The sequence below is a fragment of the Mus musculus genome, chromosome 7, assembly GCF_000001635.26.
Source record: "Mus musculus strain C57BL/6J chromosome 7, GRCm38.p6 C57BL/6J".
Classification (NCBI taxonomy): domain Eukaryota; kingdom Metazoa; phylum Chordata; class Mammalia; order Rodentia; family Muridae; genus Mus; species Mus musculus.
In genome coordinates, this window is record NC_000073.6 from 110,520,218 (window position 1) to 110,541,909 (window position 21,692).

Consider the following 21,692-nt stretch of genomic DNA (forward strand, 5'->3'; position numbering starts at 1 on the left):
AAATTTTAACTTATTAAGGAAAAACAGAAATGGAGAGAGTTTTCCTCTCTTTTTAATTATTATTGCTTTTATATTAGTGCTGGGCTTGAGCCAAGAGCTTCCCATATGCAAGCCAAGCGCTCTGCTGTGTGAACTCTATCAGCCACTTCTAAACTCTCTTTCATCTTACAAAGCACTGCTGTTTTTGTGAGATCGCTCTCTAACAGCATGTTTTCAGTATTACACTTTTATAATCAAGTATATTTTATTTCAGTCTTATAAGTATTTCTAGAAACCAAACCTTAAAACAAATATTAAAAGTTTTTCATTTAGTATATCACTACTAAAATTTTGTTTATTAAGTTAAATAATAAAGACTATAACTAATAAATATTTTTAAAACATAAGTTAAAGTATTATTTGATTCATTTCTTAGTCAAATATTTAATGAGCTCCAAGTACGGTAAAGATGCAGAACTGAGTAAGTGAGTGAGCCTACCGACCCTGTGAAGGTTGCTCTCCTTGAAGTCAGTAGGAAACAAAGTAGTCATGACAAGTACTACTTGAAAACTTATTTCACTTTTCACTTTCAGCAACATTTAGTGTGAAATGCTGGTGAATTACAATTAAAATTTTTGTGAAGTAGCCAAGTCAAATGTCTCCTAGTGCTTCTCTTACTCCGGCTTTCAGTACTAATGACTCTCCCTCATTCATGGTTCTAGTTCTTCCCCACTTCCTTTTATTCCTAGAAAAGAACGAATCTTAAATGCCACATGAATTTTTCATATTCTTAAACTAAATCTGTTCAAAGAAGCCACTATCATAATTTTTAAAACGTCCTTCACAATACTAATGTATTTCTCTTCATGTTTAATCCCTTTGATGAAGAAAACTGCCCAACTCTAAAAGTGTTAAATCAAGCCTAGTAACATAGCTTGCAATCCCAGCTACTTAGGGAGTAAGGCTATAAATTCAATGCTTACCTGAGCTACAGAGTGAGTTCAAGAGCACTCAGGATAACTTAGTAAGACACTGTCTCAAAGTAAAACTTTTTATTGGTAGTGGTGAGTTTGGTTGGTTTGGTTTGATTGTGGTTTGGTTTGTTGGTTTGTTTGTAGGGTTTTTGTTTGTTTGTTTGTTTGTTTTTTAAATGACCTTAGAGATACAGCTAACATAGCATGCTTGTCTAGCAAGTGTACAGTCTTGCTCTGAATTGCTAGTACTGGGAGAAAATATATACTTTAAATCCTAGTTGTGAGGCCTTAGGTAAATTATTTAGTTTATGTGAACTTCAGTCCACTCAGTTTTGAAATAGGAAGAAATGCAGTGCTTTATCTAAAAGGTTACAGAATGGGCTGGAGAGATGGCTCAATGGTTAAGAGCATTGACTGCTCTTCCAGAGGTCCCCCAAATTCAATTCCCAGTAACCACATGGTAGCTCACAACCATCTGTAATGGGATCTGACACTGTCTTCTAGTGTGCATTCAGAGAGCAGTAGTGTATTTATATACATAAAATAAATGTTTAAAAAATTGTTTAAAAAAGAACAAAGAAGCAGATACCTATCTGCTTTCTAAAAAGAAAATTACAGAAAAAAAATAAATGAGGTAATACATGTTAGGGTACTTGGAACATAATAACCTATAAATAAATATTAGCTATAACAAATTATAATGTATAATTATTTATCTTTTTGGGGGATTCTACCTGACAACTCTTTGTTTTTCTTCACCTTTGGAAAAATATAGTGTGTATCTTTTTTAGATCCTTTCATTTGTGGATCAAGAATTTCTATAAGAAAAAAAGGCTGTGTTCTAAAAACAAGACTGGGAAGCTCTGCTCTTTCCCTTTCCAGCCAGTGTCAAGCAATGGGCATCTCTTGGGGCAACACAAGCACCACAAACTGGGAACAAAAGAAAGCACCTCCACACCACAAGAGCTAGCAGTGTGAGCTAGAGCTGCCAACGCTAAGCCTGGCCTGTATCACATATACAGTCTGAGTTTGAGAAGACAAAAAATGTCATGCCCTGAGATTGGATGCGGGAAACTTCTCCTAGGGCTCTGTGTGTTGAGCTAAAAAACAAACAACCAACCCAAGGATCACTGTGTACAAGGCATTCAGTGACAAGCTGGCCTGCATCAACACCTGGTAAGAACCGTATTATGCTCGTTGACAGGACACCCGCTAATAGTGGTAGAGTCCCATTATATACACTGCGCCTGGGCTAAGGAGAGATGGTGCTGATGCTTTTAAACAAGAAAACAACCAAAATTAACAAGAAATATGATGGAAAGGAAAAGAATGTCAAGGTCAGTGGATCTGGTGAGGAAGTTCCAACAGGGCCAGCCTCTGTCCTGCACTGCAGCAAGCCTGGGCCAGTGTGGCAGAGCAGAGGGCTACGTGCCTGAGGGCAAGGAGCTAGCGTAGTGGTCTTTCTGTGCAAGATCAAAGCCTGGAAAGGCAAATAAGCTGTCCTCCATAGCTCATGTAATAAGGTGTTTATTTTTCTTTGAAGAACAGAACTATAAGACATAAACTGACCCCTCTCTTCTCATTCTGCCTTCATTGTCCTTAATAACTCTTACTTTTTATCTTGTGTCTCTGTGATATTTATCTATAATCATTCTAAACGAATTTGTGCTCTACTTATTTGTTGTTATTTATTATTTTATTATTATTAGTTCTACTTCTTGTGTTTATTTTCCTGATTGCTTGAGAAATTTACTTCTCAAAGGCAAAGGATTAAGAACTAGAAGCAACACTTCTCACAAAGGTGCATGGCAAAGTACAGGAGCAAAGGGGTAGGACAGACAGAAAGTGGGCCCATGTCCACACCCACAGAGCCTCCCTTGATAACAGAGCCAATTCATTCCAGAGGGTCTGGGTCCTCAGGACTTCAGAGTACACATTCAAAACATAGCAGAAGAAATAATGGAAAAATGCATTTGAGAAATACAAATTTATATAATCCTTTAAGTCAACTTAAAATACAGTGTCTTTCACTTGTTTTTTACAATTACTCTGGGACTTGGGGCGGGGGGCGGGATAAGCATGGTTTATACCCCAGTTTAAGACATACGATCTGAGGTAAGAAACTATCAAGTCACCGTTACACACAAACACACATACACACACGCACACACGCACAAACAAACAAATAAATGAATGAAATGAAATTTAGAAAAAAACTACATTTCACTAAATGATTATTAGGAATACACAGATTTGATTTTCTCTTAGCAACTACTCTTGTTGTTTTTGGCTAATTTCAAGTATTAAAGCCTAACACTCTTCCTACCTTTCTTATTGCTTCATCTATTCACAAGTAATGTTAACTGAGACTCCGGCTGTTCTAGACCCTGATGCTGTTGAAGTTATTTACAAACATACCATGTAGCTTTGATTCTAAGACATATTTTTCACTCTGATATTTCTACAGTCACACTTTTTTTCCAATTTATGATAAACAAACTGACATTAGGTAGACAACAATACATCACAGCAAACACAACTACATACAAAATATTCATTTGAACATAACTTTGATTAAAAATATTTATATTTGTTAAAAATACATTACAGTCACACAGAAAATAATTATTATATTATACAGTATATATTTTATAATTTATATCTAAAATAATTTATATTTTATAATATAAAAAATGTATTAAACAGACTCAAACAAAAAATACTACTACACATATAAAGTAGATGGCCATATACTATGTAAGGCAGATAAATACAGTAGAAAGTATGAAATCTTTAATAACTGGTTACTGATTAACAATGCCAGGAGATGATTACAAATCAATTTTAAAAAAACCAAAACAGTATTTTCCAGATTTATCCCCAAAAAGTTTCAACACGGTGTGTTACTTTCTTGTGTAAGAATCTATAATGGTCTGGGTATAATACATGCCTATAATCTTAGCAGTTGGAAAGTAGAGACAAGAGGAACAGTAGTTCAAGGGTATCATAGTTGAACCCAGTCTTCTTTTAAGAAAACAAGCAAATAAATTACAATGGTTTCAGGCTGGAGAGATGGCTCAGCGGTTAAGAGCACTGACTGCTCTTCCAGAGGTCCTGAGTTCAATCCCCAGCAACCACGTGGTGGCTCACAACCATCTGTAATGGGGTCCGATATCCTCTTCTGGTGTGTCTGAAGATAGCAACAGTGTATTCACATAAAATAAATAAATATTTTTTTAATTACAATTGTTTCTTATTGCCTCCTACTTCAAATACAGATACCTCACAACTTTAAGGCCTCCACTATCTGGCTTCATAAATTTAGAAAATGGCAATTTCCATCCCAACTACCCCCTAGTCCCTGCCTGAGCTCCCTGACCCAGTCAGCTCTTGCCTCTTTGAGCAAGTTTCCATCTTTCCTACTACTTTGCTTTGGTCTGCTCACTACCAGTGTCTGTGTCTCCATAGTGGAAAAAATCCTAACCAGCCTTCAGACTTAATTCACTCACATAGGTTTTGAGTTCTTAGCAGAGCAGAGACACTATCACACAGTTACACAATGGCATGCACCTATCCCTTTCTAAACAATTACTTTTCCCTAATAGATTTTAAAAGCCTTAGGAATGTAGAAGGTGTCCATCTTTTCTCCATCAGAGGAGAGAAACTGAATTACAAGTGGCGGAGTTTTTAGGGCTTGAGTATAGCTTAATGAGAAAAAGCTAGCTGGCTGACAAGAGGCCGTAGGTTCAATATACTGCATGAAAGAATGAAAAGGATTGGAGAGGTGATGGTAAAGGAGGAGAGACTAGATGGGAGGGGCAGGGGAAGGGCAGCAGAGGAGGGAAGGGAGGCTTTAAAGACAGGAAACTCAATCTTAAGAGAAATTAAATAAAATCCTCAAACTTTCAGAGTGACAAAGCAGTACAGTAAGTTCAAAGCTCAGTTGGGGAGAGTTTTGTTTTCACAGTATTGACAAGCAATTCAAGATTATTGAGAGGGGAAGAGTGGACAAGGACTGGTGACCTACCTCTTAGACAGAACTACAAAGATCTATTTGAACTTGGTGAAACAGCCTTACAAGACAGCTTGCCCTAACAATAACCACACACCAGGACTCCTCTCAGGATGAAAGGGAAGCTGTGATGCTACAGAATGTCTAAAGAATGAAAAGTATTTAGTTTAAACTAACAAACAAAAAAAGGGAAGGAAGGAAGGAATATAATACTTCTGGTCAAAAGTCCTCTTTCTGGAATTCATGATGAATGAGAAGAATTTTCATCTTGAAAAGCAATGTGCAACGTGCAGTTCCTCTACAACTGCTATTCACTGAAACAACTGATCTTATTACAAAACAAGTTAAAGAAACAAACAAAGCCTCTTTCAATTGCTGCTCTGACTCATTGTTAGAATTCACCTTTCCTTTCACTTCAACACAGTTACAGATACTGAATGCCAAATGTTAGTTACACTGAAGCACAGGACATTAGACAATTTTAACATCAGTAAACTGAATTCAGCTATCCTTAGTCACTGACTGATGACTCTATTCCTACTTGTACATTTTTAAAGTAAGATTTATGTCCTTCCTGGAAGTTCTTTTTGCATTCCAGATTACAATAGGGACTCAAGTATAACAACAACAACAACATGCATACGTAAGTCAAGCAGTAGGCAGGACAGGACTCAAATTCTTCAACAAAATACTAATCTTTAAAAGATTTTAGCACAATGAAACTAAGTTCTGGTTTAATATCAAACCTTGAAATGTAATCAGAAAATGTATGTTTCTGATCTGTGCTTTAGAAGAAAGTACTTACAAAACTGCTTCCCACTCTATAGGAAGTAGTTGCTTAGACCAGACCATGCATCCAGTGACGAATGCCATCCGGTAAAACAATTACCATCAATCTTCATCTTCCAGGTTTAACAAAACTAAAAGTCTGTTTCCTATAAAGTCTGAAATGATGGTTGAACAGGTTATTTTTAATTTCTAGGATAGAAATAATAAATTTTTTAAAGGTGGTTTTGTAACTGCTCAGAATGATTTTAAACTCACAATTCTCCTGCCCTGGCTTCCCAAGCCATTAAACTTTTAAGCAGTTATACAAGTTCTATATTTAAATTACTTTAACAAATGACTGTTTTTTATTTCTGCTACTCCTGGGGGCAAGACACACACACACACGCACACGCACGCACACATGCACACATGCACGCACACATGCACACATGCACGCACACACGCAAATACCCCTTCCTCTGTTAAAGTCACATCTGCAGGGGGGCAAAGGCTACTAAAAAAAGAACAACCAGCTCTTTCAAGTTCATATCCTGCCAGCAGATACTCTGCAATGGTCAGGGATGTACTGTCATAAGGGAATAATGTTACATACTTAAGAGGGAAATCCTAGGCTCAAAATTAAAGTGGCTGCATTAATAATATACTTAACTACATAAATCTGTGGTCTCTGCCTAATTCTCTGATTTGCGATGTTTTCTAAACGTTATATGACAAAGACTGAGCATACCTCTTCCCCTTGTCTTTTGCAGTGAGTATATTTATAATTAATGGCCACGGTTCTTCTCTAATTGAGACATCGGCAGTTGGGGTGTCGGTGAAAGTTGTCTCTTCCTGTGTGAACTACGTCCCAGGAGCCTACAGAAAAGCGCTGGCTTCTCAAGCCCCTAGGAAGGTGCCTGGCTCCTCCACCTTTGTCACCAGTTCTTCAAGTTCGTCGAGAAAAGCTGAAAATAAGTATGCAGGAGGGAACCCAGTCTGTGTGCGCCCAACTCCCAAGCGGCAAAAAGGCATCAGGGAATTCTTCAGGCTGTCCGCTAAAGAGTCTAAAGAGGAGAGCCAGATTCCTGAAGAAGCAGGAAGCAGTGGCTTAGGAAAAGCAAAGAGAAAAGCTTGTCCTTTGCAACCTGATCACAGAGATGATGAAAACGAATAGAATTTACTCATCTGAATAATGTCTCCAGTTTTTCCACATTACTTACATGTAAATTCGGGTAAATGAGTTTGTCCAATTGGCTTGTTGATGGGGAAAAAAAAATTAGGCTAAAATTTAGCCATTCTAAAGAAACCAGCTATGAGAATGGAGAATTTTTATAATTTGTACATTTGAATTGCATGCTTCCACTTATGCCCTATGCTCTCCTTTCTTACCTGTTAAAGCTTCTTCTTAAAGCCAACATTCCCTGGCACTCTACTTGCTACTCTACGGTCTTTGCTTAGATTTTTGTACTGATGCCATTTTATGGGCACTGATTATGGAAATGACGCCATATTGTTATGGCATGTTTGCTTTAAAAATTTGACTTAGGCCGGGCGTGGTGGCGCACGCCTTTAATCTTTAAGAGTGAGTTCCAGGTCAGCCAGGGCTATACAGAGAAACCCTGTCTTGGAAAAAAAAAAAAAAAAAAAGACTTAGTCTTTTTTACATTAAAATTTTCAATATTAACTAAAAAAAAAAATTAATGGCCACAAAGTATAAGTATTCACACTGTTGTACATCCTTAAAGACCCCCAACAATGCAGCTTAGGTTTCTGGAGGGTTTTTTTCCTTTTGTTTTGTTTATTTAAAAGATTCACTGACTTCAAATCTAATGTCTAAACTGGAAACAACAAGTAAACTATAGATATTTAATTTCTTGTAATGAAACTGTTTTCATAATGCTAATAAGCAACATCAATAAGTATCATTCACCAACTGACAGATGATATCATCCAGCAGCTGATATGGAGCTGGCTCACAGAAATGAAAAACATACACAGAGAGCCAATGAGTGAAATACATGTGCAACAGACAGTTTTCAGGTTGACCTGCTTTGCTCAGACTGCCTACTTCCTTCTCTGAAATCTCTCAGTTTCCCCTTTTATTACCAGTATTCATTCAGCCAACTTGTCCTTATGGAAAGATTTAACACAAATATGGAAACATTTTTGACACACACCACACACACATACACACAGACACACAGACACACACATACACACAGACACACACACACACACACACACGCGCGCGCGCGCGCCAACTCTGTTTCGATTAGGAAAGGTTTTGTTTTTTTTTTTTTTTCTTTCCTCCCACCAAAAGGTAATAAGAAGGGGAGGAAAAGCATTAAGCCTTGGCTATACATCAGACTGTCCTGGCTGCCTCACAGTCAATTTTAAGCATGATTAGTAGCTGACCTTTTACCAGACTTTGACTACTTAATTAAAAAAAAAAAAAATAAAGCAACCAACAATGCTCCAAGACTATGTATTTTCATAAACCAAGAACTTTCTTGCAGGTCTGAAGAATAAGCTCTATTTCTCTGGTGTTTTAGAATATAAAGTTACAACTCAAAGCACTGAAAGCCACTCAGTATTTGAATCATAAGAATTTTCCAACCTATCACTTATTCACCACTCTTAACTGTATGGCAAAGAGCCAAAGTTCTAAAATTAGATCAAATAAGCAAACCAAAAAGAGTAAAATTAAGTATCACAATTCTTTCTTAAAGGGGACTTGGTTTCCTTCAGAGGAGAACCTGTGGCTGCCTCTAAATCAATAGATACTGTTATCTTGCATTAAATTATAACAAATGCAAATGACAGCAGAGTTCATAACAAACGCATTTAGGTAAAGGCTAAGAACAAAGAAGTCTCAGCAAACAAAGTAGGTTAGGCCAGACCTTCATAGCTATACACTCACAACTTATTGTAAGCATCAATTGTTAAAGCAGATGATGAGACCTAATACTCCTGAGGAATACTTTAGCTATTAATGGTGAAACACTATAATATGCAGTCTTAGGAATGTATATGACTTATAAGGTGTGTGCTTTTGCAGTTACACACATACACCCCTACCCTGTCTACGCCTTTTTTTCTGTTTCCTGCCATAGCAACTCTTTTGTGACTCAGCACCTTACTACTGCTTTATCCCTCCCAGATAGTCCACTATTTCAATAGCTGGATTCTCCTGTTATTTTACCTACTGAAATTCAAGATGAATCAGAGTATCTTCTAAAAAGACACTCAAGAAGAGTCTGATGAAAAGAAATGAGAGTAAGAATGGAAACATGAAGACCAGCTCATACATATATGCAATATAGTTGAGTAAAACTTCTTTCCTGTTTTCTAAGTAGTTTACTAAGTAGTAGTAATTACATTATAATTACTTGTATTTTCTCCTTAAGATTAGTAGGTTTGATAGCTTTCTGTTACTATGCCAGATACCCTATACCACCAACCTATAGTTTGTTTTAACTCAAAAACTTAGAATCTTCAGTCCATAATTCTTTTGGGCCCATGGTCAAACAACTCACAGCAGGACGTACATGGCAGGGCAAAAGTCTCGTTTCATGAGCAGGAAGCAAAAGGGAGGCAGAGGAAGAGACCAAGGCCGGACAGTCTCCTGCAAGGGCACACTGTCCGTGATTAGAAGCCACCATACCAGCCTACTTTCTTAAAGGTCCTACCACCTCCCAGTGTTACCCTACTATAGAGAAAACCCTTACTTTATACATGGGCTTTGGGCAGTCATTTCAGAAGCAAATTATAGCAGCTGAGAAAAACTGAAAGACTGCACCTTACCCGGGTAGATTCATAGTTTCTCATAGTTAGAAACTCTGAAGAGATTATGATACTTATTTGTAGTTATATGGGAAAAAACCCACAGAAATTGTAATAATTTATCTTTACTTGAAAAACTAAAAACAAAACAAAAACCTCACACAACAAGCAAAGAAAAAACAAAAACAAAGTTCCCAGATTCTTCTAAACTATTCACAAATGCAAACGAGGTTGTGTTCTGTGTTGAGACAGGGTCTCATTGTGGAACTCCAGTTGTCCTAGAACTCTGTGTGCAGACCTGGCTGGCCTCAAACTCACAGAGATCTGCCTGTCCCTGCATCCGGAGTGCAGGGATTGAGCTGTTTGCATCTTGCTTTCTCCCATTAACATATTCTCGGAGGGCTTTCTAGATAAATTTATTTCATTTTTTTCACAGATCTGAGCATATAAATTAAGACTACTGAGAAAGTTTTAGGTAGTTTGTTATTATAAGAAACACCAATAAACACACTTGTTACTAATTTAAAACCTCATCATTACAGCAGATACCAACATTTAGTTATAGAAATTTTATAACATGACCACTTTGATGGCCAAAATCTTCACATATTATTATTTTACTGTGCTTTCTAAAAATTAGGACCATAATGGGTGAGATTTATGCCTCAGTGGCAGTGTTTGTTTAGCTATACAAGGCTTTGGGTTTAATCCCCAGTAAAATCTCATGTATGCACACAAACACACACACATACTCAGCACACACCCATACAACTTATAAATGAAAAGAGGGAACTGGAGAGATGGCTCAGTGGTTAAGAGCACTGACTGCTCTTCCAGAGGTCCTGAGTTCAATTCTCAGCAACCACATGGTGGCTCACAACCATCTGTAACAGGATCTGAAGCCCTCTTCTGGTGTGTCTGAAGCTCATATATATAAAATAAATAATTATTTTTTAAAAGGTCTTCCAATTTAAAAAAATAAAATAAAATAATTGAAAAGAGATTACACTTTATCAAACTTGGGAACTCAAAGCCACCAAAGAATTATTTAATTCTGAAAGAGACAGCCCTGTCCATGTCCTGCTCCCCTTTTCAGTGTTTTTCTTTAATTTTATGTATACACGTAAGTGCTTGCATGTACATATGTATACTGCATGTGTGCAATGGCCATGAAAGAGAGAAGAGGGTGTTGAATCCCTTGGAACTGGAGATAGGAAAGGTTGGTAGTGAGCCACCAGGTGGGTGCTGAGAAATAAGCCCAGGGTCTGCTCAAGATTTTGGCCTCAGTGTTATCACTTTCTTATTTACCTTTTTTTTTTTTTTTTTTTTTAACTAAAAGTGTGGTTCTTATAGGACAGGGTTTTCGGGATATCTGTCATCTAGCTGCCTCTCATTTATATATTATTTTACATATTGGGTGCATGTGTCTAAGTCAGTACATTAACACTGGTTACAACATTATTAAGCTATCAATTTTACCCATATTTCCCCAGTTTATTCACTAAGGTCTGTTCCTTGTTCCAAACTACCCACTGTGTTTAGTGTGCCCCATGATAGCTTCTCAATCTTTATGTTTTCTTTCCATAAACTGAACAATTTTGCCAAGTTCTAGTCCAAAATATCATAGAATCTCCCGAAATTTGGATCTTCCTGATGTGCCCAGATTGGCATTCTGGGCTTGCAGAAGGATACTAGAGAGGCAGATGAGCTTCTCCGTGTATCCTATCAGTCGTAACTCTAGCCACCAGGAAAGGCTGCCCCTGACAACTTGCTTGATAACTTCCTCTTTATCATTCACTAACTACCTGTTCAGGTTTCTATCTTTTTAAACTTCATTCTAATAATTTACGTTTGCTTAAGAAAACATCTGGCCACTGATATGGGGGAACTACTATAATGCCACATGAGAAGTCCACCTCAACTTTCTATTAAACTAGCTTTTAAGTGTCAGTCTATCATTTGACTAAATTTTAGGATTGTATTTATTACCACTATTTAACAGTAAAATATTCAGCAGTTACCCATTGATATATGTGAAAGCACCTTAGGAGATCATTTATTTCATGCTTCTTTGTATTCCTGAGTGAAATGATACAGTAATATATAAGAGAGATACAAAATGTTCAAGAGTTCAAGCTCCACAATCAGTAACTCAGTACAAAAACAAAACAAAGTAACAGTTCTGCTACATAACATGAGTGAGGATAAGAACCTCACTATCTCTACTTGTAAAAGAGAATTAAAGAGTACACTTTCTCAGTATTCCTACTAGTGATATCTGATACTATTTAGTATAAATAGTGCTAAGCAAATTTCTAGTAAGTTAAACTACAAATAAAACTTGTAATTTTGATAAATTATATAGCACACTGGTAAGAAATTTTCCAAAATCGCATGATTAAACATCACTTGCTTGATTGCCAGTTCTCTAGCTACCTTCCCTAAGAAACCCTTCCTACCTAGGAATTTGGGAACTGTGTCTATCTAGCTTTCCTATGGCCAGAGAGGATATATCCCAGAATGTGGCAGAAACATAACTGCACAAATCCACTATTCAAAGACCAACTCAATAAATTAACAAAGTAGTTAATGTTAAAGAATTGGCCCAGATTTTTTTAAAGTTGATTCTGCAATCCAGAAAATGAAAAGCAGAGATTGAACTTTTTTTTTTAAACAAAGCTTACCACAGAAAGTGCATCTGCTTCACCACGTGCCTATTTTATACCACATTCTAATCCCAGGAACACATGTTAAGAAATCACACACTGGTTAAAAACTTTAATAACTGTGCACAAGATATAACTACAGCTTTAAACTCAAACTCCTAAACTGATTTTAGAATGAAAATCAGAAATAGCTTTTGTTTATTTTAATTTTAATAAAAAATTGAAATGACTATAGAATCTTACGTTAATAAGATTAACTTATACATTGTATGAAAACCATGCTCAACAAGATAGTGAACTTAGTGCTAGGTGCTGGTGGCGCACACTTTAATCCCAACACTCAGAAAGCAGAGGTAGAGTTGGAGACTAGCCTGGTCTACAGAGCAGGAAAGCCAGGACAGCCAGGGCTACACAGGGAAACCCTGCTTTGAAAAACAAAACAACAACTGAAGAAAAATAAAGATAATGAAAATGAAGATAATGAATTTTGAAAGTTATAAACATTTTATTAGTTTAAAGGTAGAGGAAATATTTTTAAACTATAATTGCTAATCATGTCATATGAATAAATGTTTCTTCTTTCTTACCTAATCTAATTTAGCTGTGAAGACAGGAGTTCCTCACTACCTGAATTAAACAGACAGTACCCAAACAAGCTGACTACAGACCAAGTGTTCGTGTTCACCATGAAGTACTTTGTTCTGCTCCTTTCCTACGATTTTCTTAAAGTAAAATATCATGAGAAAATGGGTTGTTTCTTTGTAATGGCTCTCCTTTCTCCTAAAGATCCAGCAACTTTTAATTAACCACATAATCATTCACTACACTCAAACACTGCAGAAAACTAAGAATTTAAATTATGCATAAAACAGAAGTTCAAAATCTAATTTGATCCTCCTTAATTTTCTTGATTGAGTTGATTTCTTGATTAATTGTAAACCATTTGACTTCCTAAAGGATTTGAACTCAGACTAAGAATTATTTAGTTTCTAATTTTCTGGGAAGTATACCAAAATAGCTTTTCAAAAAATACCTTATTAACAGTAACCATGCCTACTGCTATCTTGATTAAAGATAGCTTCTTTAATCAAGTATACTAAAGTAAGGAGTTAGAAAAATTAATATGGTTAAATTTCAATATAATTGAAATAACTACAGAATCTTAGCAAGCTAACAAAGATAGTTCAATGAGATAGATACTGTGTTCTCCCCAGTGGTTAATTTTTACCATCACAATCAGAAAAAGGATACTAATATAATGTGTGCATATACTTGAATGTCATTTTATTACATGCATATATTTGTATAATGATCATCACAATGAAAAAATATGACTATTTCATTACCCTGCAGCTCTGCCTTGTGCTAATCATTTATGGTTCCTTGGCAACTATCATTTTGCTGACAGCCTCTATATTGTTTTGAAAAAGCTTAATAAATAGATGAATACGCAATATTTCTTTGGGATTTTAAGAATGTCCTGAGATCCACACAAATTGTTGACTATATCAAGACTTCACATTAATTCTTGTTGCTAAATAATATGCCACAGTAGAGCTCATCTCAGTTTAACCTTCCAGACTGGTAGAGAATATTTTGCTCCCTTGATCTGCTGAAAAGGGCAAAAGGAAGTAACAAGCCAGGTCTCAGTTGAAGGAACAGGGAAGGAGGAATGGCATGGTCTGAGGGCAGGCAGGGATTAGGGCTGATGCCATGTCTCAAAGCCTGCTCCAGACCTTTATCATTGGGAGCTTTCTAACAGTTACCCCGTCTTGTCTAACAAAAAGATGTGTGGGGCCCTTCAACATTTGCTAACTTCTTATGGGGAAATTCTTTGGGACATCATCCATCATGATGAACCTCAGTCTCTCACAAGATTAATCTCTACACTGGGTATATCTACCAGCTGCCCAAATACTGCTACTGAAACTCAGTAACCAATCAAAAAGAGATTCTGGTCAAGCCTCTGTCACATGATTTGTGATCTCATCTGGACTCCAAAGAGTGCTCGCCTCAGGAAAGACTGGATGCTTTTACCACAAAGAAAAAAATAAATGAATGGGGAGACAGAAATATTCATTTTCTAAATAGAATGTTCTATTATTATTGTTTAAAGTTGATGTTTAGTTTTTAATGTATTTCTAAGTCTTTTGTTAGGTATATGATTTGCACTATTTTATCCTAGCTGTTTTTTCCTCATCATAGGATATTTTAGGACAAAGGTTGTTTATTTATTTATTTATTTATTTACTTACTTACTTATTTAGGTAAGTTGAAATTTAACCATTTTTTACTTTTACATACCATGTGTTTTGTATACCAAAGAATTCTCCAAATTTTAGTTCCCAAAGATGTTCTGATTCTCCTAAATGTTAAATAGTTTTACATTTTGAAAATCAATCTAAGGTCCATTTTGAGTTATTTTTGTACAAATCATGTATTTTAGGATTAAGCCTTGGGAGGGAGTAGGGGTGTCTACTGATGTCCAATTGCTCTTAGCTCCTCTTCCTAGGAACACTGCATTTGCACCTTTGTCATAAGTCAGAGAGCTATACCTGTACATACTTGTGTCAGTAGAATAAATGAATGAATGAATGAATGTATGTATGTATAATGTGTGGGTGTGCATATGTGTATATACACACACATATATTTAGTGTGTATGTCAATGGCATATGAAATATACACTTAATATACTTAATTCCATATCCAGCACAAGCAATAGAAGGATCCTGGGACTTTGTGGCCAGCTCAGTTTAGCCTATTTGGTGAGCTCCAGGACAAAATAGACCCTGTCTCAAAAAGGTATATGGCATTCCTGAGGATGATATTCAAGATTGTTGTCTGGCCTCTACATGGCACATGCACACATGTACTCAAACGCGTGCATGCACACACACACGAGAAAAATGAAATCACAGTGACACACCTATCCAGCTCTCCAACAAGATTTCTAACAGATGTGTCATTTCAAGTATAACCTTAAAAGCAGTTCCCATCACCCTTATACAAAACTTACATTCACCAAGAAACTATGCCATTAAGTTTCTACGCCCAAATATCACTTCTTGGAACATTAGATGTGACACTCAGCTAGGAAGAATGAACCATCCTTTTTAATTTTTAAACTTTGCCAACTCTGCACCTGCTCTTAGAAATATAAGTCCTTCATAATTTCAGCCTCAACTCCTTTAACTACTAATAGTGAAGTCTGGAAAAGCAAATATGAAAATCATTCGTTGTAAAAGAGTAACATATGTCACACATATAAACAAGACTATCTCTGAACACTTTAGACATTTCTCTTAGCAAAACAACTGGATCTAGATAAACAATTCTAAAACATAAAATGCCAGAACTTAATTAACTACTTACTGACACCCGCCATTTATACACAAATTTCTGTTTACCTTTGGCTTTTTCAGAATTTAAAGGAACTATGCTATGAAATCTTCCTACAATGTGAAACAAATGCAAAGCCTAACAAATGATCAAGATCGAAGTAGAAAAGTCCCCTGTGGGGGCTGGAGAGATGGCTCAGTGGTTAAGAGCACTGACTGCTCTTCCAGAGGTCCTGAGTTCAAATCCCAGCAACCACATGGTGGCTCACAACCATCCGTAACGAGATCTGGAGCCCTCTTCTGGAGTGTCTGAAGACAGCTACAGTGTATTTACATATAATAAATAAATAAATCTTTAAAAAAAGAAAAGTCTCCCGTATAACACAGAAGTCACAAATTCTAAGAACATCCTTATACTTCAAAGTTAGTATTATTGACCCAAAATATTCTCTATCTACCCAAATACCAAAAGTTATGCTTTGTTAATTCTAAAAAAAAGTAGAACCTAATGTAGTGGATATGAAATCACTGTTCTTTATAGGTATTATTTTTGGTGATTTATAAATACAAATCACTAGTCACAATCCTATAAAACCAGATTATCAACATGTTCCCACAAAATGTATTAAACTTGTAGACAGATTATAATAACCAATACAATACAATAGTGAAAGTTTGAGGAAGATTCATACTCAGAATTTCTCTTCAAGCTGTTCATAAGCAATGATGACTCCAGAATAATAATAGTCTAAAGAAAGGTGCTGCCTTACACTGTAATGACAGCATGTGTAATAGCCAGTATGCTTGGGGGTTACTGCACATTGAGGCTTCACAAAGTAGTAACTATTATATAAAGTATACAACAAATATATATCCAAACATGAAATATCCTATCAACAAAGTCAGGAGGCTTCATGTAAAGCATCCCTAATTTTTAAGTAGTAGTCACTCATAAAATATTATTTGGTAATCATTTTCTGTTATTAATTAGGTATTGTCAATGTCAATCAAGTATGTTGATTTTTGCCATAAAAGGCAGTCAAAGTACAACAGAGAGATCCCTTGAGATATAACCTTCATGAAACATAACTCCCCCCAAAAGTAGCACTAGTTACTACACTGCTATGAAATAACCCATAAAAGTACTAAAAGCACCAAGTCATATTTATATAATAGTAAAACAAACATTATTATTTAATCTTAGAGATATTTTAAAATACTGCTTCTGCACAAAACAATAATTATATATACACAAAGGGTATGTTTGCATAGTCATAAATGTGCTATTATTATTTGAAAAGCTCAAGTATTTTCTAAATATGAATGGAAGTTATCAAATAAAAATTTAAAAAGAACAACAAAAATAAGTTACTAGAACTGACAAGTGACATTAACAAGGTTACAGAATATCAACAAAACAATTATTAGAGATCTAAATGAACAGAAAGCTTTGAGTTCATGCATTGGTACATCAATATTACTAATATTTTAATTCTCAGGACTGGAAAGATGGCTCAGGGTTAAGAGCAAATACAGTTCTATTATAGAGGATGTAAGTGCAGTTCCCAGAATCCACATCAAGACAGCTCATATCCACTTGTAACTCCAGCTTCAAGAAATCTTGTGCCAGTTGGGTGGTGGCACACACCTTTAGTCCCAGCACTTGGGAGGCAGAGGAGGTGAGTTCGAGGTCAGCCTGGTCTATAAACTGAGTTCCAGGACTGCAAAGGCTACACAGACAGACCCTATCTCAAAAAACAAATAAAAGGGGGTGGGGCAGAAATCTTGTGCTTCTGTGGGCCTGTGGGTAAATACATTCTCATGCACTACCTACACAGAGATGCATTCAAGAACACATAATTAAAATAAATCATTAAAAGTACTTTAATTCTCTTCAAATTGCTGTACTGAGGTCAGGGGAGATGGACTATGTTCCGGGAAACCATGAGCCATAACAGACCTTTCTTTTGAAGTGGCTAATGAGAAACTAAACTGATAAACATGTGGTTAAAGGATTCAAATGTAACTACTCCAAGGACAAGAGACATCTGTATCACTATTTATGAACTAGCCTCAAAAGTCTATGTTCTTTTGCCACAGGCAGATAAAGAAAGAAGAAAAAGGTATACCTTGAAAAAAAAGTCAAAGAACTTCAAGGCCATTTTGGGGGTGGGGGGAGGTTGAGACAGGGTTTCTCTGTATAGCCCTGGCTGTCCTGGAACTCACTTTGTAGACCAGGCTAGCCTCGAACTCAGAAATCCGCCTGCCTCTGCTCCCAAGTGCTGGGATTAAAGGCGTGTGCCACCACACCCAGCAAGGCCATTGTTTTAAAATACTACATGTTACCTTAATTAAATAAACTTTGTATCTAGGAAAAAGTCTTCACAAATGATTCCTAAGCAGAATTAAGTTCTTCAAATTTATTCAGTATTTGTCACTATTACTTAATAAAATCTTTGATTTGATTGAGAGTCCCTAGTAAACTTACTAACTGATGCATTCCTTTATAGCCTTCTCTGTGCCAATGTCATTGATCCATCTGTTCAGTATTTATTCTGGAACTACTGCAGGCTATTATAGCCATTAATAATATACAACAGTGAATTACAGCTGATGGTGCTTCCTAAAATACTACAGTCTAGAAAAATGAAACCGAACAAGTAGTTATAATAAAATAATGCAATAAATAGCATTACTAGGCCAAGTTAATTATAATTATTAATCTTCTGAGCTTTGGATTCCAATTCTCCTAAATATAGATAACAACATTTACTTCCAATAAGTAACTAACCATAAAGGGTGAAAGAAGATAGTAAAAGTACCTAACATACCACAAGTAAATGAGAAGTGCTATTTCCAATAAGCACCAACAGCATTATTAAACTGCAACACCAGTTTATATATTGATATGAAACACAGTATTTACTTTGCTATACAAAATAGTATAAAGTTCACTAGTATGACGAATAATACAACTCTCAGTTTCCTCCTTAAACAAGTCAGTAATTCATACTGGGTAGGGAACAATTATTGCAAATACTTTTTATTTGGTCATCTGGGGGAATCAAGGTCCAAAATTCCAATCAGACCTAGCACTGAAAATATCAGGACAAGAAAAACAAAAATCAAAACCATACTTTATCTTTGACTTCTGTTCATATTCTACTGACAAGAAAAAAATCGTATGATCTCATCTCCAGATTAGGGGAACCTAATACATACATAAATGCAACATATACATTTATATGCCCTAGAAAACAAACAGAAAAGCTGACTGGTTTGTGAAACATTAGCCAATTGACCTTTTCACAAAGACCAGGGGTGGAGGTGGAAGGGAACCTCCACAAATCTCACACACAACAAAGTGTCTTCATCTCATGTCTGTCATACATTTTTCAATATATTTTTCTTTATTTGGTCATTCAGTCTATTTTACTGGTTTTTAAGCTGTTCTGCTAGAAACGTTCCACCTGGAAACAAATCTTCACCTGCCTGAGCTCTTCCTTAAAAGCAATGCCCTGCTGTGCACCTTAAGGACTAGCACACAGATTTAAGCACGTCAAAGAAGTCTCTAAAAGGCTTTCCTAAAGTATGGCAGACATGAGATGAAGGCATTTCCTTGTGTGTTGGGTTTGGGGTCCCCCTCCCCAGTCTGTGTGAGAACGTCAACTGACAAATACAAGCAAGAACAGGCATGCAATGGGAGGCTGCATGGCCAAGTAAGGGCAAAGGCAGGACTAGAGCAATTACCTAATAATCACACATGACTTAAACCTCCTGGAATTGGGGTGAAATCATTACAGAAACACCAGTCAGCATTTCTTGTAAGACTCCTACATAACTAAAGGGTTCCTCCCAACTCTCCATGCTAAAGGTTGACATTTATTTTCCTTAGAGGAAAACACATTTACATGTTATCATCAACCTCACTTTCTTAAATACATTGTCCTAACTTTCAAGGACCTAAAAGAATATAACTATTTCTGTGAGTGCGCTAAATGCCTGTAATATGGTACATGTAACCTAGCTATGCAAAGGCTAAGCATACATGGACACCCTGCACTTCTCTGCTCACTTTGACACTCCTTCTTTGGATCCTTCTTTTCTACTGGCAGAAAAGCCTTGATTCCATATATTCACTGATATCCCTGACAGGGATTCCCTTCCTCGAAAGTTCAATAAAACTCGAAAGAATACCACACTCCAAAAAATCTTTCCAAACAGTAAGTTGGTATCCAAACACTGCTACACACACACACACACACACACACACACACACACACACACAGCAACACCCATTAACAATTCTATCTAGATAACGGAGTACAGAACGGGGAACTGCCAATCAACAAGGTGGACAAAGCATAAAATCATGTAAAATACATTTCCCATTTTCATCAAAAAGTATAAATAAACATAATTTTGCAACAATGAGAAGTTTTTAGGTTATTTAAAAGAAGTATGATTATCTGCTAGATACTTGATGCTGCTTCTTAATTTAACTTGAATGCTTAAAAATAAAATCATGGGCAAGACAGCTGTGGGTATCACAGAAGAAACTTCTAACTTTAGAGGAAGTCTGAACTCCTCTTCATATTAAGGCTCGCTACGGTCACTATGTGCGTGCTCCTAAACCATAATGTCATTTCAACTAAGCAATGCTAAGTGACTACTACGCATCTTCCTTCACTAGGAGTACATAATTTTATAAAACCATTCAAACTATTTTTAGTGTCATTTCTACAGTTCATTACTTTTATAGATAGGTCAAATTCAGTCCTTGATTAATTCTTCAATCTTAGTAAAACTGAGCAAACTAGGTATTCTATTGATAAGAATAATCCATAATGCTGTACAGAATCTATAATCTTAAATGTATTCTAATCTAAAATATAACATAAGGATCAGCAAGATGGCTTTGTGGGTAAAGGAATGTGCCACCAGGCCTGGTGTCCTAAGTTCAACCTCTGGAACCCACATAGTAGAAAAGCAAAAACTTCTATGAGTCATTCTGACTTCTGCATTCGTTCTAGTGGATGTGTGTGTATCTTAACATGTAATTTAAAACATAAAAAATTTTGATAATTTCAGTATCACTAGCTTAATCCATGCACTGTATTGTTAGATTACAGATGAATTTATTAGTTAGAAAATATATTACCCTAATTTCTCACAACTGAGAAATGAAAAAAATAGTGTCTGTTATATAATAAAATGTTTAACAGAAAAACATTCAGTGACAAGAATGATACCAAAACCAAAAACAGGAGAAATATGAACAATGAAGTAAATTCTAAGTGATGGAATGAAAAAAGAGTTCCACAGATATGAAAATTGGCCAATGTGGGCCAATTTTGTTTGCTTGATTATTTTTAAAAGCAAGAAAGGGACACAAAAGAAACTGCAAGAGAAAGGAGTTGTTTCATAGGAGACAGAAGCCAGAAGGGGGAGACTACCAAGGTCTTCATGGTGGAAAACAAACTGTTTAAATACTACAAGCTGGTGTTTGAGAGAAGAACTTGGATGACAGTAATGACAGACTTTGTTGCCATGGTAGAGAATGGACCTTCACTTGAGCTTTAGGAAAAGGGGAGGGGTGGTAGAATGTAACGGTTTAAGAATGGCAACTCTGCTACCAGTGAAAGGGAAGCAATGCTAAAGGAAAAGAAGATTTCATGGCAGGCAGGGGGAAGGAATAAAACTCAGAACACTAGAAAGTCTGCCATAAGACTGTCTCTCTGAAAAACGACTACATAAACAAGGCATGAATAAAGACAGTATCAATAGATATGCTGCTACACGGGGAGAAAAATCTCACTTGTTCCTGCCCCTTGACAAAGAACAGCTAACGATCTCTCAGACAGGGCAAATTACCCTCTCCCAAGGATAAGCCCCATAATTGGTTATCCAAAACAAATGGTTAGCTCTAAAACAGTAAATTCAAACAACAAAAAGAAACTCTGAAGTTGTATTTTTATATGTTTTACTATTTATATATGTATGTATAACGATAATAATCGCAGAAAAAGAGGCTATAGTTTGAGAGTTGGGTGGGGGTTCTCAACGAAGTTGGAGGTAAGGAAAAAACAAAAAAGGGGAAAGTGATATCATTATATTTAAATTAAAATGTATTAAAATACCTCAAGCTGTACTAAGGAGCAATTGTGAT

At 36.2% G+C, this 21,692-nt stretch overlaps 1 protein-coding gene and 2 pseudogenes across 9 annotated transcripts in view; 2 read left to right on the forward strand and 1 right to left on the reverse strand.

Moving 5' to 3' along the window:
- Sbf2 (SET binding factor 2) overlaps positions 1 to 21,692 on the reverse strand; it is a 306,924-nt gene that overhangs the window by 212,207 nt on the left and 73,025 nt on the right. The window lies entirely within an intron of this gene.
- Gm17219 (predicted gene 17219) lies at positions 1,849 to 2,446 on the forward strand (annotated as a pseudogene).
- Positions 2,216 to 6,907, forward strand: Gm10087 (annotated as a pseudogene).